Genomic DNA, 14,731 nt, shown 5'->3' on the forward strand with positions numbered 1-14,731 from the left:
ATGTAAAACTCGAGATCACTGGTATGGATGACATAACTGTATAAAATGTTTTCGGCATGAGCCCATTGAGTACAACAAGTACTCAGCCTCAGCCCTGCATATGTTTTCCCTATGTGCAGGTTGAGCAGGATGTTTCGATGGATGTTGAGTCGGTCTAGGAACCTTGGATGCGTTGTGTCTTCATACATAGGCGTCATCCTATGACTCCCATTGAAACCCTATTTCCGCTGCTACTTTTGAAAACTATGTCACAAGAGTTTGTTTTATTTTGTACTATTTTTGTCATGTTAAAGACTTTTAGACTTTAATCCGTTGTTTACTTCGTTACTCTAAAATGGGTTTTCGTAAAGTAAAATAATTGTTCTTTTGAAGGTTAGTTGGATTTTGATATTTATTTTGCCCCGTCACTTCCTTTGAAAAATCGTTTGCTATAAGTCTTTGCATTAATTGATAATAAATTTATGACATTAAGTTCTTTTAAACTAATTGAGTCTTTCCTATGAACTGTCGTCCTTAAATGTTGTCTTTATTGCTATCCCGTGGTCACGATCTCCTCGTTTATAATACCCCTAGTATGGGCGGTCGTGACAGAGTGGTATCAAAGCTTCGTTCTTTCGCTCTGGTCCGAGAGTCTTCTTTCACCTTAAGTCTAGAATAGTAGACCATAAACTAGAAGTGTCATGAAGGCTCAACATCCAAAGCATCGCGCTCAGCCAAAGAAAGTGAGGTATGTTTTAAGTTATTACAAGCATGTGAGATCGATGCATGAAACTCATGATGATATGATGATGTTTTGGGCAAGTGTACGCATGTGAATGAATGTTTTGCGTAAAGATGAATTGTGATGATATGACTATGTGCAATATGAGTATGATTGACATGGTGATCTAAGAATGTATTGTATACGTGAATACGATGTGGTGATAGTATGATTCTGTGGAGTATGAGCATGATTGTCAAGATGGTCTAAACATGTGTGGTATGTGTGAAAATGATACTTTGATGGTATGAGTACGTGGGACATGAGCAAGATTGGTATGATGACCTAAGTATGTATTATATGTGTGAAAGTACTACGACGTGAGCATGTGAACATAGGATGATGGAGTGTTTTACATGAAGGACGAAAGTTGATGAGTTGTTTTGAGAATGTTAAAAATTTTTTCAGAAAAAAATGATTAATCTAAGAATGTTGTTTCAAACATATATGTGAAGTGCATGAGTGTTATGTCTGGAATATAAATGTTATATGAGCTTTGAAAGATTTGCATGGTTTGATATGTACAAAAAAAATGGAAAGGATTTTGTAGTTGATGTTTTGTAATATTAATGACTAGTTGTCCTAGTGGAGTTTGATTGAGGAAAAATGTTTATATTGTGGAAAGTTGTTGGTAATTTTGGAAGTTGTTTGATTGAGGAAAAATGTTTATGTTTTGCAATATCTTTGAACTTCAAATGAAAACATGTTAGTTCTTTCTTTTGGAAAAATTAATTGATCAATGGAAAATGTTGTGTTTATGAATTATTCAATATATATATATATATATATATATATATATATAATTAAATTAACCTTTTCGTTTGGAAAATTAAGCTATGGAAGTGTGATGTTACGTATGTTATGAGGTGCGAAGTATGATGCGTTATTCTATGGAGTGTTTTATACGAATGATGGAAGTTGATGCGAAAGTACGTTTTAATTTGAGTCAAAACTTTTACTTTAAAAGTGAGATGTGAAAAAAAAATTGGAAAGTGTGAAAGTGTAAAAAAAATTTGTTTTAAAATTTGTGAATATAATTGTGAAGTTCGAAAGTGTTTTGCTATAGGATGTGAAAATGTTGTGTGTTTATCTTGAGGTTTGAATGACATAAATTGTGGTAGATGATGATCTATGAGATGACGAATTGTGTTGTGAACTTAGAGTACCTAAAATATAAGCCTAGTTGACCGCGCGAATCGTAGTTCTAAGTTGAAAACTTTACTATTGCTTCTCTGAGCAATGAAACGTACGAGAACATGAAAGTTGAGTCAAACCCTTAAGCCAAGGTGCGAGACAAGAAGAGCTGAAGCTAAGTAATATTTTCATGCAACGACGAGCGGCCATACTCGCGATTTAAATTAGTATAGTGTAATCTTGTGTAAGTGGCAACATGATGGAGATGATCTTCATACCCTGCCCCTGCTAAGGAGCACGAGGATGACAACAAATCATTATGACATGCAGAGAACTTTACGGAGTTGTGGACTCCGACTATCATTATTAGTGGCATTGACACGAAGAATCTCAGGGTGGAATCCACATTTCTTAGAGCGATGTTACCAGTCTCGGCTTGCGAAAGATGAACGAGGTGGTACGACTTTAATAGCTATAACAAACTATTTTAATGAACAGTTATTACTTGGATTCTAAGAAGTTATTTTTCAGGACCTTTCAAATAACCGTGAGCCCTTGTCTATTTAACAGCTTGTTACATTCAGCCCTTGCAAGTGATGCATATTATTTCTTTTCCTCCATTGAGTCATAACTCACTTTCATTTCTTGGAAAGTGGTGTTGCCTTCATAACTTTGGACACTTGGATTGAATGTAGTCTTCTTTGACTTATCATTTATACGAACAATATTTTGACTTTGTGAGCCTTTGCTATTGAACTTCATTCCTAAGGCTGCTTGCAGTCATGTCCTTCAATATAGGCACGTTTCGCAGACATGTTTTCTATGGAATATTCTTCTTTGAACTTTTGTTCAGCTTTTCATTTTGTAACCATGTCTGTGTCAAGTTCTTTCTCATAGAGTGAAATTCTTTTTGGTTCAGTTCCACTATATTTATTCTTTCCATAATAGAACCTTTCTTTTTACAAAACGAAGTTAAGGCCTACATTTTGTACCTTGCCTAAACAAACTTAATCCACTTGATTTTTTTCAAAAGCCCCTTTGACTTTGGTTGCCTTTCACAAACTTATGAACCCATTGATGTGATTCTATCATTCCATATTATGATTTTCGTTGAACCATGATCAGTACCGCTTTGTGACAACTGCCTATATTTCTCAGTCCTCATACAACTGATCATTTTTTTTCCTTCCCGCAACCCTTTAAGTCATTATCCCATTGATGTGTTGATCTTTCATATTTGGTCGAACAACTGAATTATCTTGTTAGGTAGCCTACTATGAGAATTAACATTAATTCGATTCCATCCCATATTCATGACCTATCTTATGATTCTTTTAAGCTCCGTTGGGATGATCATAACCAATTGTTACAGTTTGAAATCGGTTCATATCCAAGTTAAAACTGTTTGATTAAAATTTGCGTTCTTGATACATATTCTGAGTTTTGATGCAACATTGCAAGGAGATGCATATCTCTTTTCGAGCCTCTAGCAAAGAGCCGACTATCTTGTATGGGATTTCCATGAACCGACGAACCTCCATAATCTCTACTTTACAAGCAACCACGATGATCAGAAAAGGGCGTCCGACGTATCTGGTGTACTGGAATGGAAAGGAGAAGAAAGACTTGAAGGTAGGAGACATGGCAGTTGTATGAGACTTTCCCGACGTGTTCCCTGAAACATTGCCTGGACCGCCACCCGACAGACAATTAGAGTTCACTATTGATTTGGAACCAGGGTATGCCTCAATATCGAAGGCACCATACCGAATGGCCCCTAAGGAGTTGGCAGAATTGAAGATTCAGTTGCAAGAACTATTAGACTTGGGTTTTATTCGACCTAGTGTGTCACCGTGGGGAGCGCCAGTGTTGTTCGTTAAGAAAAAGGATGGAACGATGAGGATGTGCATCGACTATCGTAAGCTCAACAAGATGACCTTGAAGAATAAGTACCCACTGCCGAGGATTGATGATTTGTTTGACCAACTTTGAGGAGCGTATTTTCGAAAATGGATTTGAGGTCGGGGATATCATCAACTAAAGGTCCGACGCGAGGATGTGCCTAAGACTGCATTTCGTACTCGTTATGACCATTTTGAATTCGTCGTGATTCCATTTGGCAGACCAACGCCCCGACCATCTTCATGGACTTGATGAACCAAGTTTTCCACGAGTATCTCGACAAGTTCATGTTAGTCTTCATCGACGATGTTTTAGAATACTCGAAGAACGAGGAGGAACATGGAGGGCATTTGCAAACTGTGTTGGAAACGTTACGAAAGGAGAAACTTTATGCCAAGTTTAGTAAGTGTAAGTTTTGGTTGACTCGAGTGAACTTTCTTGGTCATATTGTGACGGCAAATGGGATTCAAGTAGACCCAACAAAGGTCGAGGCTGTGCAAAATTGGAAGTCGCCGAAAACGCCGAGTGAAATCCGTAGTTTCTTGGGATTGGTAGGATACGACCGACATTTCATCGAGGGATTCTCTAAGATTACGATACCGATGACACAACTGTTGAAGAAAGGAATCAAAGTGGTTTGGACGCCGGAATGCTAGGCGAGTTTTCAACTATTAAAAGAGAAATTGACTACAACACCAGTCCTAGCGGTACCAGAACCCGACAAGGACTTTGTCGTTTATACTGACACGTCGAAACTAGGACTAGGATGCGTGTTGATGCAGGATGGGAAAGTGATAGCATATGTTTCCCGACAGTTGAGACCGAATGAACTAAATTTTCCGACTCATGATTTGGAGCTAGCAGTCGTAGTGCATGCACTAAAGATTTGGAGACACCATCTCTATGGAGTGAGATGTGAGATTTATACGGATCACAAGAGTCTCAAGTACTTCTTTGAGCAGAAGGAGTTAAACATGCGACAACGACGTTGGTTAGAGATTGTGAAAGACTATGACTGTGGTATTCACTATCATCCGGGCAAGGGGAATGTAGTGGCAGATGCTTTGAGTAGGAAGAACCAACCGCAATTGATTCATTTCCTAACGCAAGAGGAAGTGTTGATTCTCGAATTCGACCGAATGAAAATTTGAAATAATAAAAGCGCCCGAGACAGTAGGAGGAAAAATAGTGACGCTAGTGATTGAGCCAGATTTGAGAACCAAGCTCATAGAAGCTCAATGACATGATGAGAAGTTGGAAGAACTACATGTGAAGGTGAGAGCCGAGAAACTTGATCATTATCGTGAGGAGGCAGACAATGCTTTGACATACGATGGACGATTGTGTGTGCCGAGCGATGAGGCTCTAAAAGATGAGATTTTGAGTGAAGCACACGACATGCCTTACACTGCTCACCACGGAAGCACGAAGATGTACCAAGATTTGAAATAGCATTTTTGGTGGAATGGAATGAAATAGGACGTAGCGTCGTATGTGGAGCGATGTCTAGCATGTCAACAAGTGAAGGCCTTACACCAACGGCCATATGGGAAATTGCAACAACTTGAAATTCCAAAGTGGAAGTGGGAGCATCTAGCTATGGATTTCGTGACGGGTTTGCCAAAGTCACAGAAGGGTAACACTGCGATATGGGTAATTATCGATCGACTTACTAAAAGCGCGCACTTCTTACCGATTAAGATTACTTATGGAGCGGAGAAATTAGCTGAACTCCACGTGAGTGAGATTGTACGTTTGCATGGAGTGCCAAACACCATTGTGTCCGATTGCGATACGAAGTTCACACCAATGTTTTGGATGAGTTTGCAATGAGAATTGGGCACACAATTGAACTTCAACACTGCTTATCACCCGCAATCGGACGAGCAGTCAGAGAGGACGATTCAAACGCTTGAGGATATGTTGTGAGCCGTTGTCCTAGATCGAGGGGAAAGTTGGAAAACGGGTCTACCATTGGTTGAATTCGCCTACAACAATAGCTATCAAGCGACGATCGATATGGCTCCGTATGAAGCCTTGTATGGCAGGAAGTGTCAATCCCCACTCTATTGGGATGAAGTTTGCGAGAGGAAGATGTTAGGACTCGACGCTATAAAGGAAATGACCGAAATTGTGCATCAAATCCGTGCAAGGATCAAAGAAGCTCAAGATAGGTAGAAGTCGTATGCTGACGTGCGCCGAACGGAGATCAAATTAGATATTGGTGACAAAGTATTCCTAAAAGTATCCCTGACGAAAGGAGTTGTGAGGTTTGGAGTGAAAGGCAAGCTGAAACCTCGTTTTGTACGAGATTATCGATTAAGTAGATCCTGTAGCGTACCGTTTGGCGTTACCTCCCAGCTTTGGGAACGTGCACAATGTATTCTATGTGTCGCAATTGCGCAAGTACGTGTTCGACCCCAAGCATGTGATTCATCAAGAGGAAGTGATCCTAACCCCCGACATGAGCTACGAGGAAAAGCCCGAGGCAATCCTAGATCGGAAGGTGCAAGTGTTGCGAAACAAGTCGATAGCATCCGTGAAGGTGTTGTGGATACACCATGGTCCCGAGGAAGCCACGTGGGAGTTAGAAGATAGAATGAAAGAAAAATACCACGAGTTGTTTATGTGAGACGGTCAAATTTCAGGACGAAATTTCTATTAAGAGGGGAAGGATGTAACATCCCAAAATTTTTGCAACTTTTATGTTAATATGTCGATTGGAAATTTTATTTATGAAATTTAATTGTTGCTACGTGATTGAGTTGACTATGTGGAATAAATTGTCATGGGTGATTTGGAATGAAGTGTTATTTATATTTTTGCAATGAGGGAAATTAATTTAAATAAGATCATGCATTTTGTTCTAGCCAAATAAAGTGTCTATTTTCGGCCCTTATGAATTATTGGGATAATATTATCTTCCTTGGATTTAATTAATTGCTTTGGGATATTTATCCAAATTAAATCCAAACCAAAATATCCCTATGTTATTCCACCTAAATTTTGACCCTAGCCTATTCCTTGTGATTTTCGAAAATCCTCCTATCAATTAGGAGAAGGAATTATTTTTGTAGATTTAATTGGTAACTTGTTTATTTCTTCCCTTGAATTAAAAGCCAATTAAATCACACCATATCTTGGCAAATCTTTCCTTAGCCTATTTTAATAAAAATTCAAATTTTTTCCTTGTGGAAATAAAGTAAATTTTCGGCCCCTCCCGATTTTAAGGGATTAATTTGTTCCTATTTGTGGGATTCTTTCTATTCCAATAAATACCAAATCAATTCCTTTGCTAATTAAATAGCAAATTTCGAAAAACCTCCCCTATTCCACACGCCTATTTTCTTTAAATTGCGGGATTTATTCCTTGATTCCCATAATTTTTATTCCTCCACAATTTAATTATTTTATTTAAGTGGGGAATAAATCTAGCATTTAAATACCTAAAACCCTAACCCTAGCCCCCATTTCAATCGTCCCTCTCTCTCTCACACGCCCCCTCTCCATTCTCTTCTCTTCTCATCTCCTCCACAAATCCTTCACCAATCCATTGTTCTTGCTTCATTGTGGAGTTGGAAACTCAAGATTCACCGAAAAATCGCATCAATTGTCACTCCTACCGATTTGTTTTCAAGAGAAAGGTATAATTGATTCATCTTTTTTTTATTCCTACCATTGAATCCATGTTCTTGAATCCTTCATGCATATAGTGAGTGGAGAAATCATTGATCTAAGAATTTAATCGGTTGGGATGGATGGTTGCTACGTTAAAATATCATTTGTTGCCAAGTTGGGTGAATTATATGATGCATGTAGGATTAAGGAATGTATCCTATGACGTGATTATGTGTGATACGTTGAGAAATATTATGGCATGTTTTCCTTATGTTGCTGAATGTTGGGATGGGTAATTTAAGAGAACGATGAAAGGAACGATAGGACATGCATGATAATGTGAATTGATGGAAGGCTGATTTGTGTTGTGATGTTGGCAAGGGTATTGTGTGTACGTGAGCACAAGGAACGAGGGTTGCCTTAAGTTGGATATTGAATTGTTTAAGCAAACGAGGTGGGCTTTCTTTTAAGAATCTTTTATTTTTCTGAAAATATGATGTGGTGCTATAAGGGTGGTTTAACTCGTTATGTCATGCCATGATGTTTGGTTTATGAGATTGTTGTCTGATGCCTAGTCCGTCCAAGCTTGCACCGTTAGGCTATATGGCTGTGTTGTGAAACGAATTCGGGTCTGAGTAGGGCCGCAAACCCTATCAGGCTGTGTACACTGGTGGGATCGTGAGCCGTCCTTACTAGTCGGTCTTGTGGGCGAATAGTGTGGCCACACTTTCGTCGCACATGGAATTATGATTGTGATTGATGGATTGTTGAGTAAGTGGGGGGATTATTTGACTGGCCAGTCTATGAAATGTTTTTGTGTTCTCGATGATATTTCCTAACTACATGTAAAACTCGAGATCACTGGTATGGATGACATAACTGTATAAAATGTTTTCGGCATGAGCCCATTGAGTACAACAAGTACTCAGCCCTGCATATGTTTTCCCTATGTGCAGGTTGAGCGGGATGTTGCGGTGGATGTTGAGTCGGCCTAGGAACCTTGGATGGGTTGTGTCTTCATACATAGGCGTCATCCTTTGACTCCCATTGAAACCCTATTTCCGCTCCTACTTTTGAAAACTATATCACAAGAGTTTTAGACTTTAATCCGTTGTTTACTTCGTTACTCTAAAATGGGTTTTCGTAGAGTAAAATAATTGTTCTTTTGAAGGTTAGTTGGATTTTGATATTTATTTTGCCACGTCGCTTCCTTTGAAAAATCGTTTGCTATAAGTCTTTGCATTAATTGATAATAAATTTATGACATTAAGTTCTTTTAAACTAATTATGTCACGACCGCCCCTTAGGGTTAATAAATACGGGCGATCGTGATTAAAAGAATTAAGTAGAAGACGAAAGGAATTAGGGTTTCAACACAAGTTGGACCAACAACTAATATCCAAATAAATAACCAAGAGTTTAATATTATCCAACCAGGAATTCAGAATATCCATTACCCCAACAATTAAAGTTGTCGGCCCAAATAAATCATAATTTAAGACACGTCACAGCGGAAACGACCAAGAGAAAGAGTGACGTCATGTGTGAAGACACAACGACACTCAAGGTTCAAAGACATCAATAACATATTTAATTCACTTGCTCAACACCAACACATCCTCGTCGCCGCTCAACCTGCACATAGGGAGAACACATGCAGGGCTGAGTACTATAAGAATACTCAATGGGCTCATGCCGAAAACATTTTGATGAAAGTTATGTCATCCATACCATAGTGAACTCGAGTTTTACATTTAGAAAAGAAATATCATCGAGTATCACAAAAACAGTTTCATAGCCTGACCAGGCAAAACAATCTCCCCACTTTCTCAACAACCAATCAATCATATCCTCTTTCCATAGTGCGACGAAAGTGTGGCCACACTATTCGCCCACGAGACCGGCCGACTAGCAAGGACGGCTCACGATCCCACATGTGTACACAGCCTGATAGGGTTTACGGCCCTACTCAGACCCGAATTCGTTTAACATAGCCCTATAGCCTAATGGAGCGCACTCAAAAACTAGGCATCAGGCAACAATCTCAACATAGCCCTATAGCCTAATGGAGCGAACTCACAAGCTAGGCATCAGGCAACAATCTCAACATAGCCCTATAGCCTAATGGAGCGAACTCAAAAGCTAGGCATCAGGCGCAATCTCATCATCAAAACAAACATGGCATGACATAACAATTTAAACCACCCTTATTACACCATAATCATACTTTTGAAAATCGTAAAAGAGTTTAGTAAAAGAAATCCCACCTCGAGTGCTTAATTTGAAATTACATTCTTTCCCTTGCGATCACGATTCCCTTGCCATGATTCACCTTTAACAATTTATATAATAGATAAATCAACACACTGTTTCAAATAAATAAATGGAAATGCATGCATCCTAGGCAAAGTCTTTTACCTCGATTTAACTCGGTTTTCGATTATTCGGCGGCCGCTTGCACCCATAAATCCTCCGTTGACTCCTCATATTTTCCACCACGATGTCAAATAAATCCCCAAAAATTATTTAAGCGCATGATTAAATTATCACAACTATTTCCCTTCGCAGTTATATTTATTTCAAGACTTGGGATATAATTATTCATTCATTGAAATATTCCGGAATTAATTAAATAATTCGCCACTATTAATTATCGGCCCAATGATTTATTTAAAAGCCTCAAAGTTTAATTATTTTCACCAACTTATATCCCCAATTTAATTAAGAAGCCCCAACAATTTAAATTGAAGCCGAACTAACCCAATCATACCATTTAAATTAAAGAGGCCTAAACAATTTAAATGGAGCCCAAAAATTTAAATGATTCACCCAAGTCAATTAATGAGGCCCAAATGTTTTTTTTTAATTAATATTACCCAAGCCCAACTCTTCTCCATCCTCTCCCACATCTTTCTCCCTCTTTCCCACTCTCTCTCTTCGACCAAAACTAGGATCTCCACATTTCGTAGCCTTCACCAACAAATCCGGCTCCGTTTTCCTCCAATTCGCGGCCTTGAATTCATCTGAAAACTGCTTGGGTTTCGACTGGGGTGGGGCTGGAGCTGCTGTTCGTCCTCAGCGTTCAACCCCCGTCGCCGTCATCGTCCTCAGCATCGCCGATTTCTGCTGCCGTCGCCGCATGCGACTCGCCGCTGGGAGACGCTGCTGTCGCCAACGTGAGCCGCGACGCCCCTCCGCTGCTCCTGCACAGTCACCGCCGCCGTCGGCACTCTGCTCCCCTGAACCGCCGCCGCTGCTGCTCGTTGCCGGGATCCGCCGCCGTCGCTGCCGGGAATGCGACGCCACCGCTGCCAGCAGCAGCTCTCGGTCAGTCTCCGCCACCCGTCGCCCCAAGTTACCCCGAAACAGACCCGACGCCTCCGACCCTAACCCGATTCGCCCCGCTAGTAAGGTTCTTAGTTTGGTTTCTTAAATTCCAGTTTGATCCTTTAAAAGGTTGCTCTTTGGTTTATTTTACTTCGAGTTTCAAGTTTCGACTGAACAACCAAGCGATATGCAAGGGGATTTGAGATAGAGGGGAAGGTTTATACCTTCACTGAACAGGTCGGCTCAGGCAAAAAAAATCAAAGCTGTTGGTTTCTTCTCCCTGAATCTGGATTCTTGGTTTCTGTAAAAAAAAAGTATGAACTTTCCGTATCAATGTACATTCTTCTTGAGGAATAGGATGATAGTTTTCTTTTGTTACCTTAGTGGATGAGAAATCAAATTTGCAAGGATTTGGAAAGAATGGTTCTTGAGTCTCTGTTGTCTCGGTCCTATTAAAAAATTTCCATGAGTTCGACGAGTTGATTTAGCAGCAAAAACGTGTACAGAGATGGAGTTGCAAGTTTACCTTGAGTAGGAATTTGAAGAGAAATCTTGTGTTGCTGCAGAGGTGGGAGGAACGAATGGTGCAGAACTATTATAGAGGGGTAGAAGATTTGATTAAGAGGTTGGAGAGATTTGGGGTGAGATTCATGAGAGAGAGGCGGTTGCAAATCGTGTATTGAGGGGGGGGGGGGTTTGATTTTTATTTTATTATTTTTTTTTCTCTTCTTTTTGATTTACTTGAATTTATTTGGAATTTTATTTGTAGATTACGGAGGATGAATATCTTTTCACGGAGCAGGAAAAATCTGCGTAAAATCTTTAATTAAGATTTGAATTAAGGATATTTTATTTTAATTAGTTTAGTTTAGTTCGCAACCCATTGTATTTTATTTTAACTTGTGCAATCCATAATTTATTTATCACGGACTGGACCTTTATATTATTTGTCCAATTATTCGATCCAGTACGCAAATTAAGTTCAATAAATATATTCCTCACGGAAAGGAATTATTTAAATTCGCGTAATATTTTATTTCACAACTTCTAGTCCAACAACAATTAATTCACCAATTAATTTACCGACAATTAATTCACGGACTTCGCAAAATTAATAGCATTAAAACCAGTAATTTAGGGTTCACAAATTAGGGTTCAAAAAGTGGGGCGTTACAAATTGAGTCTTTCCTATGAACTATCGTCCTTAAATGTTGTCTTTATTGCTATCCCGTGGTCACGATCTCCTCATTTATAATACCCCTAGTATGGACGGTCGTGACAAAAGCAGTCAAACCAAATCCGCAAGGACAGATAGGACAATTGAAGGAAGAACTGAGACTGGGTCAAGAGGTGGTCAAGTGGAAAACAACAGAGATTAACCCAGACCTGTGCATGAATCCCGCCAGGTTAGAAGAAGAAGTGACACCCCACCGTAATCGACAACGCAGACTCGACCCCACTTTGAGAAAGAGAGAGCTCATAGTAGGGCAGAAAGAGCTACTCTTCCAGTGTCAACTCAAACTGATACTCAGGCAGCGGAATTCAAAGTGGGCGGACCCTCGTACCATGAAGGTAGTGCACACACAGGAGGCAAACATACTCCCAGGAGACCCCCCCAACTCGTCTTCCTTCCTGGTAAATAGTCATCGGGTTGAGCCCTACAGAGACAAGACCGAAGCAGGCACAGTGGAAGAAATTCCACTAATCCTGCTTAATCCAACCTAGTGAGCAGGTAAAAGGAGTGATCGGGTACTCGTGGGTAGTCTGCTCGATCAAGCAAAAAATTCTTAATCCATTAAACTGATCAAGTGACATCCCAGGGGAACTCGGTCAAATTCTTGGTAGTTAGTGTAAATAGTTTTTCGTGTGTTAGTTTTTAATTCTTAGAAATTAAAAGTCAGAAGTAAGGACGGAAGCTGATCAAGTGGAACTATTTGAGTTTCATCTAGAATTAATTGTCCACTTGACCAGTGCAATTCGAATTTAATTGGTAGGACAGTACTTTCGTTGATCATGGCAGGTGATGAAAGGACATGCGCAGCCACTGAAAGGTGTCAGGAAACGCCAACTGCTGCATTGGACAGAACGTCCTGGTGAGAGGAAAGAAGTGTATCAGAGAAGCTAAGCCAGCTGGCGCTCAGAAAGGACGCGCCTGTACGTGAAAAGTCGCAAAGATCTGAACAGTCGCAGGGATCTCAACCGTAGAGGATCCCAACAGCCGCAATATCGGTATAAAAGGTAGTTTTCAGATCCGGATATCACTTTTAACCAAATCGCCTATAGTACATTCTCTTTGCTCTCCCATACCGCTCAAGATTCAAACCCATGTCCCAAATCATCATCTTCTTCACCAAAACCTACCACTATTACCAGAAACAATGTTGCTTGAACAACTCCCAACTTCATCCTCCTCCTCCAGTTCCGGTGCCGGCAGTGAGGACCGGAGACCTCGCCCCGAGCCCAAGTAGAAAGCCCTAGCCCATCTTCTCAACCACCACCGCAAACCAGCGCCGCCGCTTCATCTCCTGAAGTAGATGCAGAAGCCCAACGGCGCCTGACCAGAATCCTTCAGAGTATGCCCTCCGAGATGGATATCGCGACAGTTTACGCCACCGTGAAAGCCCGCCTTGGAATATCCCTATCAAAGGACCGAGCCACAACTTCCACATCCCAAAATCCTCCCCGACCTCCTCCATCTACCTCCCAAAAACAAGCCCCCTTCGCACCCTTGAACCTACACCCGTCGTCCCCCTTGTACAGTATAGCAGGGACGAGTATGAAGAAGAGGGAGGGGCGCAGCCCGCCGCCGTCCCGACCGAAGAAGCACTGTCTGTGCCGCCACCATATGCAGAAGGCACGACTGCTCCTAACGCTCCGACGCCACCAAGTACCGAAGGCTCCAACTCCCCTACTCTCCTAGGGCCGAGACAACCGATCGAGGTTGTGCACATTGATGACGATTCTACGGAGGACCTTCTGCCTCCCCCCAGCGAAATACTACAAAAAGGGGGGCAGAATTGACCTTCATTCCTCAGCCAGTGGATGAGTTGGTCCCGGAGACGGAGGAGGAGCCGCTGCGCCGCCGGACTCGCAGAATGGAGATCAACACGCTGATAAAGGAGGTGGAGGCCGAGGTGGCCAGCATACAAAGGGAGGAGGAGGAGTAGGTGGAAAGGCCCCGTGCAGTGCGGAGGCTGTTGGATGAGCCGGATGAGCCGGAAAACCAAGGAGCCGTTGGGGCGATAAACCAAGATGCCGGGATGGCCAGCATGCAAAGGGCGGAGGAGGAGCAGGTGGAGAGGCCCCATGCAGTGCGGAGGCTGTTGGATGAGCCGGAGGAGCCGGAAAACCAAGGAGCCGTTGGGGCGATAAACCAAGAGACGAGAGAGGCCGAGGCAGTTGAGGATAGCCGTCAGAAGGCTGAAAGGAAGAGAAAAGGGAAGGAGACTGTTCTTCCTCCTCCAAAGAGGATGCGCCCCGCAACCCGGGGCATTGAGATTTCTGATGCAAACCAACATGCCCCTCCACAAGAAGGAGAAGAGGGCATTGATACAGAGGGGAGAGAGATCCGATGGGCCCAGATATTCCGCAGACAACAATGACGTCCTGTCGCGCCCCCAACCATCGACTATTCCAGACAAACTGTGGTGTTAATTACCGACCTCCTCCAGCGGATGCTGGAAATTGAAAACCCCAAATGGGCTGAGGAGGTCCACCAGAGGGTGACGTCCATGAAGAGGCTGTAGGCCGGTAAGAAACTCCACCAGCCAGCCCTGAAAACTATCCGGGTTGAGGAGAGATTTACCCAGTATATTACTGGGATTGGTTTTGAATGGCTGTTGGAGATCGAGGATACTTTCGTGCCCAAGGACCTGGCCAAAGAATTTTTCACGACCTTCCGGTTTACCGGAAGCACAAACTTGGAGGCCAGGAGCGTCTCCTTCCTGGTGTTTGGGCGTTAGCAGACGATGAGCCTGAACAAGTTTTCTG

At 41.6% G+C, this 14,731-nt stretch overlaps 1 long non-coding RNA gene across 1 annotated transcript; it reads right to left on the bottom strand.

The window, feature by feature from the left end:
• Positions 1-11,006: 11,006 nt before the first annotated feature.
• LOC121803584 lies at positions 11,007-11,319 on the bottom strand. Its single transcript, XR_006051078.1, has 3 exons — positions 11,268-11,319; positions 11,121-11,190; positions 11,007-11,042 (listed from the first exon to the last, which is right to left on the bottom strand). It is a non-coding gene; the product is annotated as an uncharacterized LOC121803584 (long non-coding RNA).
• Between the last annotated feature and the right edge of the window lie 3,412 nt (positions 11,320-14,731).

This window comes from Salvia splendens, chromosome 5, assembly GCF_004379255.2.
Source record: "Salvia splendens isolate huo1 chromosome 5, SspV2, whole genome shotgun sequence".
Classification (NCBI taxonomy): domain Eukaryota; kingdom Viridiplantae; phylum Streptophyta; class Magnoliopsida; order Lamiales; family Lamiaceae; genus Salvia; species Salvia splendens.